Genomic DNA, 9,101 nt, shown 5'->3' with positions numbered 1-9,101 from the left:
AGGGAAGCCCAGACTTCCCTCTCTCCCAGACACTTCCTCCAGCTCTTCCGGGGGATCCCTACGCATTCCCAGGCCAGCCGAGACACAAAGTTTCTCCAGCCTTTCCTGGGTCATCCACGGATCGTCCTCGTGCTGGAAAACCTCATCTGGCTCCTATCAACTGGCATCTTCCCCCACCTCCCTTAGAGATAGGGTGAGGAGCTTCGTCATCCAGGAAGGGCTCAGAGTAGAGCCGCTGCTCCTCCGCATTGAGTGGAGTCAGCTGAGGTGGCTCGGGCATCTGGTTAGGATGCCTCCTGGACGACTCCCTGGTGCGGTGTTCCGGGCACGTCCCACTGGGAGGAAGCCTCGGGAAAGACACAGGACACGCTGGAAAGACTATGTCTTCCATTTGCCCTGGGAATACTCCGGGATCCCCCAGGAAGAGCTGGATGTAGTCGCTGGGGAGGTGGAAGTATTGGATTCCATGCTTAAACTGCTGCCCCCGCAACCTGACCCCGGATAAGCAGAAGAAAAAGTTTGACTCCCAGTTTAAGAGGTTAAGTGTGTTAAGTGTTTATTGGTTAATGTGTTTATCATTGTGGTCACTGATGGTGTAGTGGTACACTCGCCTGACTTTGGTGCGGGTAGCATGGGTTCAGTTCCCACTCAGTGACAGTGTGAATGTGAGTGTGAAAGGTTGTCCGTGTCTATATGTGCTCTGCGATTGACTGGCGACCAGTTCAGGGTGTAGTCTGCCTTTCGCCCAAAGTCAGCCGGCATAGGCTCCAGCGCCCCGCGACCCTGAACAGGATAAGCAGTGTTGAGAATGGGATGGATGGATGAATGTTTATCATCATAGTAGTTTGTGGTGGTGGCAATTATAACCTTCCAGTAGGATTAGCTGTATTAGAGGTAGCACAACTGGTCTTAGTTCACCAATCGCACAACACTATTATTATTATTATTATTATTATAGTAGTAGTAGTAGTAGTATTACCAATTAGGGAATATAAATACACTAACAAAGAGCTCTTCTGCGGCTTCTAAGCCTTGCTTGTAAAATAAATGTAACTGTTTTGCTACAAACAGACACATCAATTAGTTCTGTCTTATAAAAAGGCAACCATAACTACACAACGTTGCTATGAGGAAACTTTAAGAGGAATCATGTCAATGGAAACAAAGAGCTTCTATACTGATTTATGGGACTAAAGGGTGACAAATTAGTGAAACACAAGAGCACTATTTCTGCTTTAAGTGAAAATAACTGATAGACTATGTCTGGCTGAATACTGTTAAAACTGTTGTTCTTTCAAGAATTTTTAGTTGGACTTTTTATGTTTTTGTAGGAAAACGTCGAAATAAATAATGTAAATATGGTAGTGTAACAACAAAATGTGAACATTTTACCGAAGCAAGCCCCACAGATTCACTGACAAGCTGTTGTCTCCAGTAAGATTTGATAATACTCATTGTTTCCTCAATATTCTGCAGGCAGAGGAACTATGAACATCTGCTCTTAAGGTCTTTGAACATCAATACATTTGCCAACATTGATATCATGTATCCATTTGCACCACTTACGCTCTTAAGGGTCATGGGTGAGCTTGAATCTATTCCAGCTGACTTCAGGCAAGAAACAGGGTACTTAATGAACTTTTCACCCATCACTTACAGAATCATACAGACAGACAATCATTAACACTGAAAAATGGGCAATTCAGTGTCTCCAACTAACTTAGCATCCAATGGGACTGTGGGAGGAAGCTGGAGTACCCAGAGAAATCACATGGAGAAAATGACAACTCCACAAGAAGGAGTCAGAGCTGAGATTCTATCACAGAGTATTCTTTCTGACCACACGCACCACCACTCACAAGCTGCCTGGCCTTGATAACCATACATCCATACATTTTCGACTGCTTATTCTGTTTAGGGCCACATGTCTATCAAAGCTGGTTGTGGGCAAAAGGCAGCGTCCACCCTGGATTGATTATTTTTAGTCCAAAATGTTAATAAGCATTTGTCTACACAATACTGAGGCTTTGTGATACATCAATGATGATATTGAGTCGTTCCAATGTCAAGCAAGAGGCCAACATTTTGGCCCATGAGTGCAACGCAAAGGATGTAGGGAACAGACACACTTCACGAGGCGTCTCTGGTGAGAACACAGCCGTGGCCTTTAGCACTCAGCAGGAATGGGGCGGGGACTGAAGTGCAGAGAAAACTACTGACACCTCGAGGGCATCACTGGAGATTAGAGTCTAGGTGGCGGAACTGAAGACTTAAGCGATGACAAGGGAGCATTGGGAGTGTGACTGTAGACGCCATGGATACAGACACACTTGGCTACAGGCTTGCACACTAAGGGCTTTTCTGCCAGATCTTTGCCATTTGACTTCAAATCATATTTCAACAATTTCACCATTGGTTGGACACTGTTTTTATGTATTCTTGCTGTGATAAAAGGAGACTCATGAAAGTAGTAATGAATTGTATTCACATCAGCCATCACCCAGCCGCGCCACCGACCACTATCGCACTTCTGACTTCTGCGTTGACCATTCATGAACAGAATGCGAGATGCAGCTTCAAACTACAAAAGATCAACAAAGCAGCGGGCCCAGACTTTGTGTCCCCATCCTGCCTCAAAGTCTGCACGGAACAGCTCGCTCCAGTCTTCACACAGATCTTCAATAGATCTCTGGAACTTTGTGAAGCACCATCCTGTTTCAAACGCTTCATCATCCCGGTCCCCCAGAAACATGCAATATCGGGTCTGAATGACTACAGCCCTACCGCCCTGACATATGTGGTCAGGAAATCCTTTGAATGCATCGTGCTGAACTACCATAATATTGTCACAGGACCCCTGCTGCACCCCTGCAGTTTGCCTACCGTGCAAACAGGTCTGTGGATGACACAGTCAGCATGAGACTGCACTTCATCCTAGAAAGGCGCAAGGACCTACGCGAGGATCCTGTTTGTGGACTTCAGGTCTGTGTTCAACACCATCATCCCTGAACTCCTTTCCTCCGACCTTCTCCAGCTCAGCTTCTCGCCAGCCATCTGCCAGTGGATTCACAGCTTCTTGACGGGCAGGACACAGCAGGTGAGGCTGGGGGAGGCCACCTCATCCACATGCACCATCAGCATCGGGGCGCCCAAAGGATGTGTCCTGACTGTGTATAACCAAGGGCGTTGAACAGGGGACAAAAAAGGAGGACAACTTTCCCAGGACCCTGAGGTTTATTTTGGGGGGGGCCTGGCTGTCTTAATAATATTATTTGAAAATTGTTATTTGAAATTGCAAGAAAGTGACAACATGATATACTTCTGTGTCTAATGTATACAAGTGTGTTTAGTGTTTTGCAAATCACTGTGGGTGTTGTTTTATAAAAAGTGTGAGGCTTATTGTGGTGCAACTCTGAGGCGATGTTTTTCTCCTTGAGTGTAAGGTTTTGATAATGGATAATTGTAATACTTTTGATTTTAGTCTTTATGGAGTCGGAGAAAAAATAATATTAAAGTCAAAGTGGTAGTGACGAGCTAACTGACAGGATTCTCATTACAATTTTAACTAGTATTAGGATACATAGAGAAAATGTTATATATTAGTATTCAAAGTACAGTATCCACAAAAGTAAAAAAAAATTTATTGGGTTGTACATGTTGTGCATTACATTTCATATAAAAGTTCAAGGTCCATTGTTTGTCACAGTAGTGGGCTGGTTTACTCCAGAAAACACCGATACAAAATGTTTGTTTTATGAATCCTATCCATACTCTTTTGCTGTGGTTCAACATTTAAATAAACTTTGTCAAGTAAAATGGTTTAGTCACAGACTTTCCCAAATGTTGCTTTGTCAAATTAGCCCGCCTATGAGTCAGTTGGTTAAACACAGCCATCAGTTGCCCAAACACGATTGGTTAATTGTAGATGCACGAATCAGGTTTCAGCACTGTAAAAATACAACAGGTGAGGTCACCTGTCTTCAACAAAAATAGAAGATACAATGTCTGGTATTTTCTTTACTGTACTTTTCAGTCCCCCCCCCCCCCCCCCAGATTTCCATTTCTTTTTACTTTAATTTTAACCTGTGCTGGAAAATGTATTTTATGTTTGAGCTCACAGTATTATGCACACTACCATAGTAGGCATTAAAAATGGGACAGGGTTCTGTTGTGGTTCTCCATGTTGACTGATTTGGGTTAATGCAGAGAAACAAATTCTAAAGTATAAAGTCTAAACTTAGTTAAAACGTTAACTTAGAGTTAAAAAGACTAAAAGACAATAGGACAGCATAAAAAAATAAAGGGAAATAAGAAATACAATAAAATAGGATGTATGTATGTGTGATGAATGTATAAATGAATAAATAGATAATCCATAAATGTTTAAATAAATGATTAAGAAAGCAGTCAAAAGCTAAACCAAACAGGTGAGCCTTGAGCAACCTTTTAAAATCATCAACAGTCTCTATCACACCAAAAAGACATAACATTTTCATCTGGCTCTTATTTTCAAAGCTGTAAAAAGGTCTTTTTTTTTTAACCACTTACTATAATCAAAGTGGTTGTGTTGTTCTCAATACATGACAGAGACAGGACAGCACAGACATTTTCAGGTAACGCTATGACCAACCATTAAAATCGTAGGGCACGTTTGAGGAGAGCGACCCCAGGGATCATACAAGGGAAAGTGTAGATTCGTGAGTAAAAAGAATGATGTTAATTATCCATCCATCCCTTTTCTGAGCCGCTTCTTCTCACTAGGGCCGCGGGCGTGCTGGAGCCTATCCCAGCTATCATCGGGCAGGAGGCGTGGTTCACCCTGAACTGGTTGCCAGTCAATCGCAGGGCACATAGAAACAAACATCCATTCGCACTTACATTCACACCTACGGGCAATTTAGAGTTGTCAATTAACCTACCATGCATGTTTTTTTTTCATTGTTAGATTCCACTGGGTTACAGTTTTTTTTGTGTTTTTTTTGTGTAAATTGTCTATGTTATTTCAACGGATTTAGGACATATTTGCATTGCTGAATTAAAAAATTACACCGGTTTTTCTTATTCAGGTCAGGTCTATATGCTAAGTTGTTAACAGTTTATTAATTAAATTACCAACTTTTCTTATTGTAAAATTTAATCGTACATATTGATGAAAGTAAGTACTAGACCTGTAAATTAAATCTTACATCGTCATTGTTAAAAATTTAGGGAATGAATCTCTGTTTATTTGAACTTCTAAAGCAAAAATACCTGCATATGTAAACAAAAACATGTGGCCATAGTTCAAAACGTTGCCCCGATTGAGCAAAACTAATGTGATATTTGGATTCATCCATCCATCCATTTTCTGAGCCGCTTCTCCTCACTAGGGTCGTGGGCATGCTGGAGCCTATCCCAGCTGTCATCGGGCAGGAGGCGGGGTACACCCTGAACCGGTTGCCAGCCAATCGCAGGGCACATAGAAACAAACAACCATTCGCACTCACAGTCACACCTACGGGCAATTTAGAGTCTCCAATTAATGCATGTTTTTGGGATGTGGGAGGAAACCGGAGTGCCCGGAGAAAACCCACGCAGGCACGGGGAGAACATGCAAACTCCACACAGCCGGGGCCGGGGTTAGAACCCGGGTCCTCAGAACTGTGAGGCTGACGCTCTAACCAGTCGGCCACCGTGCCGCCATATTTGGATTCAGCACATCAAAATTGTCCCAAATCAGGGAAAAAATCTTTGACAATCAATTTGTTGTTGACCATCTTTCGGCATTCATAACTGGCTTGTCAACATTTTACAGTCAGCTGACTGGCGTTAATTAAAGCATGTTCCAAACAAGTGGTTAGCGAGTCTGCCTCACAGTTCTAAGGTTTGGGGTTCGTATCTTGGCTCTTGTGTGGTGTTTGCATGTTCTCCCATTGCTCGTGTAGGTTTTCTCTGAGTGTCCTTGCATGCTCCAAAAACATGCATGTTAGCTTGATTGAAAACTCAAAATTCCATAAATTTGAATGTAAGTGTTAATGTTTGTCTGTATGCCACATTGTTTATAGTATCATGGAAAATATTTTAGTTATTTAGTTATTAGTTAGTTAGTTATTTTCTTTAAGTAACAATAATCATGTCCCACCTGGCTCCAAAAATAGATACACATATAAGAGTAAACTACGTCTACATGTAACTAAACAACCAGCTGATGCTTTACATGATCTCTGCATAATGAGATGGATTCTTGCTGGATAAAACTGTCTCAGACATCAAAAGAATGCAATGCATCATTATCCAGCAGAGAGCGCTGTTTTACTAGGGGGAAAAACTCTACGGGACGACTGTACTGCAATTCAGCTAGATAGTTACTAATAGTTAGTACTACTATCCTATATCCTATATATTTCTGATTTCCCAAGAATATTGTCAATGGTATAATTTGAAAATAGAAACACGAGCAGAAGTTTATAAATACAAAGTATTGCATATAGATATTTATGTATTTCCTTTTTTAATTATTATTTTTTCTTTTCTTTTATAAAAAAGATAGTTATGTCTCCTACCGTCTTGATTTTATATGATTGCTTAAACAAGATTTTAAAAACAGGCCTCATTTTGTCGAAACACTACATACTTGTTTATTTAAAAAAAACAAAACTCATTTTGTTATCATATGAATCACATACGTCTCATATGACTTCATTTTGTTTGGACCATTTACACACTGCCGTTGATGACCTGAAACACTTTTTGCAATTCTACATCAGTGATTAGAGTACTGTAAGTGAAGTACACAAAGAAAGTGCAAATACTTTACACACAATGTAAATTCACCAAACCCTAGACAAGACCAGTGATGCAGACTAATGAATATATAATTTATTTCTCCATATACCCAAATCAGTCAACATAGAGAATCACAACAAATCTTTCACAGTCCCAGGTTTCATGCTACTACAGTAGTGTGCACACTGTTAGACATTTCATCTGGTTTTTATAGTAAGTTACTGGAAACACTGTTACCAGTAAGTTTAAAGTAAGCTACTGTAAACTTGACTGCCGTACTCATTGACAACAGAGTCAAATCAATGTTTCTATTCATTGTGGTGTTAATAAGTTACACAGGGTAAAAAAGAACTCCTTTTGCTTACAGCAGAAACAGGTCAGGTAACGCTTATCTTTGGTTCACTTAACCTATAGCAGAACTGATCGGGATGTCAGTCTATTGCACACAACCCACAATCGGGGCAACATACGAGTGCATGTAATGCAAGAGTTAAATATTACTCACATTCAAAGAGCTACGGGTAACATAAACACATGATCAATGTTATCCATCCATCCATTTTCTGAACCGCTTCTCCTCACTAGGGTCACGGGCGTGCTGGAGCCTATCCCAGCTATTATCGGGCAGGAGGCGGGGTACACCCTGAACTGGTTGCCAGCCAATCGCAAGGCACATATAAAGAACAACCATTCGCACTCACATTCACACCTACGGGCAATTTAGAGTCTCCAATTAATGCATGTTTTTGGGATGTGGGAGGAAACCGAAGTGCCCGGAGAAAACCCAGGCAGGCACAGGGAGAACATGCAAACTCCACACAGGCGGGGCTGGGGATTGAACCCCGGTCCTCAGAACTGTGAGGCTGACGCTCTAACCAGTCGGCCACCGTTATTATTTTATTACAATTATTACGGCAACAGTTCTACATTTTATGGCACAATGCATTATCTCTTCATCTCGCAGGATCTGGCCACAGATTTACAGATTTCATTGTTTATCATATTTTTTATTTGATTCTCTTGTTCTTGCGTGAATATGGGCCAACTTTTGCCTTGTTGTTGTCAATGTCACGATACAACGGTGTTCATTTTAACTGGACCCAGAAGCAGCCGGAGGCTGAAGAAGTTTGTGGAGAATGGTTTATTGAGAAGAGATTCGAAGGTGGATCCTTAAGGCGTACTGGCGGGTGGTCGAGACAAGGAGCGTGCGGCGGGTGGTGGCGTGAGCAGGTGGATGACTTGTGGTGGAAGACGTCATCAAGGCGGGGAACACGGAAGGAGCACTGAGGACAAGGAAAAACATGGAGGTCAGAAATATTGCGAGGACTGGCGTAGCTGACATGTAAGTTGTGAGCCAGTGTACCACGGGTGAACGTTAATACTCTGGCAGTGGAGTCTTGGATCTCGCAGGCTTAAATGCAGGTGATGATGAAGGCTGGTTGACAGCAGGTGCGTGGCCGAGGGGGTGCTGATTACTGGGAAGAGAGAGAGAGAGAGAGAGAGGGCGAGAGGGGTGCAAAGCGCCACCCAAGCTCCAACAAGGGAACTGCAGGGTACAGCTCATGTACCCTCAATCTTATTTAGAAAAAAAAATACATGTAACCTACTGTAAAATGTCATAGGAAGGGGTATCAAAAGTGCTGATATGGTGCGTACAACACTGTAAGCAGCTGATTACTGTAACTTTAGACAGATATTTTCTTTTAAACTGCAAATAATTTTTGATATACTGCATATTGTGTGAAATCATTCAAATTATGAATCTCCATAGATGAATATAATCAATTATTACTCATCACATAATTAAAGGCAATTTGAGCAAATGTGTTATTTTACAACAAAAGTGCATATCAAACTTGTAGCCCTTCACATTTATTTGTACCCGCGAACTAGCTCTCATTTTCAAAAAGATATTTTTGACTTCTGGTATAAACATCTTTTTCTGCCCAATCTAATGTAAACTGTTTATACTGATGATGGTGTTGATGTGTCAATATTTGTTTGTGAAACTTGGACTGAGTAACTTGTCAAGATTCACAACAGTCCTCATGTTAACCCACTTACATATTTATGCTTGTTATATTACTATAATCCTTGTAAAAGAAAAACAGGTTTTGGCCAAAGACGTTTTCTTCATATTCACTTGCACAATGTTCCGAATTTTTTTCCCTAATATTGTGACTATTGTAGTAATGTTGCGATTCTACTGTCAAATGTATTCTTCAGTGAGGCCCGAACACTCCTTTGTATGCTACAATGAAAGCTGAGATAAAAAAAAAATTAATCTGAAATATCCCGCATTAAAATGACAAATGAATGAAACATGATGATAAATT

This window comes from Phycodurus eques, chromosome 7, assembly GCF_024500275.1.
Source record: "Phycodurus eques isolate BA_2022a chromosome 7, UOR_Pequ_1.1, whole genome shotgun sequence".
Lineage (NCBI taxonomy): Eukaryota > Metazoa > Chordata > Actinopteri > Syngnathiformes > Syngnathidae > Phycodurus > Phycodurus eques.
This window is presented reverse-complemented; position numbering follows the sequence as displayed.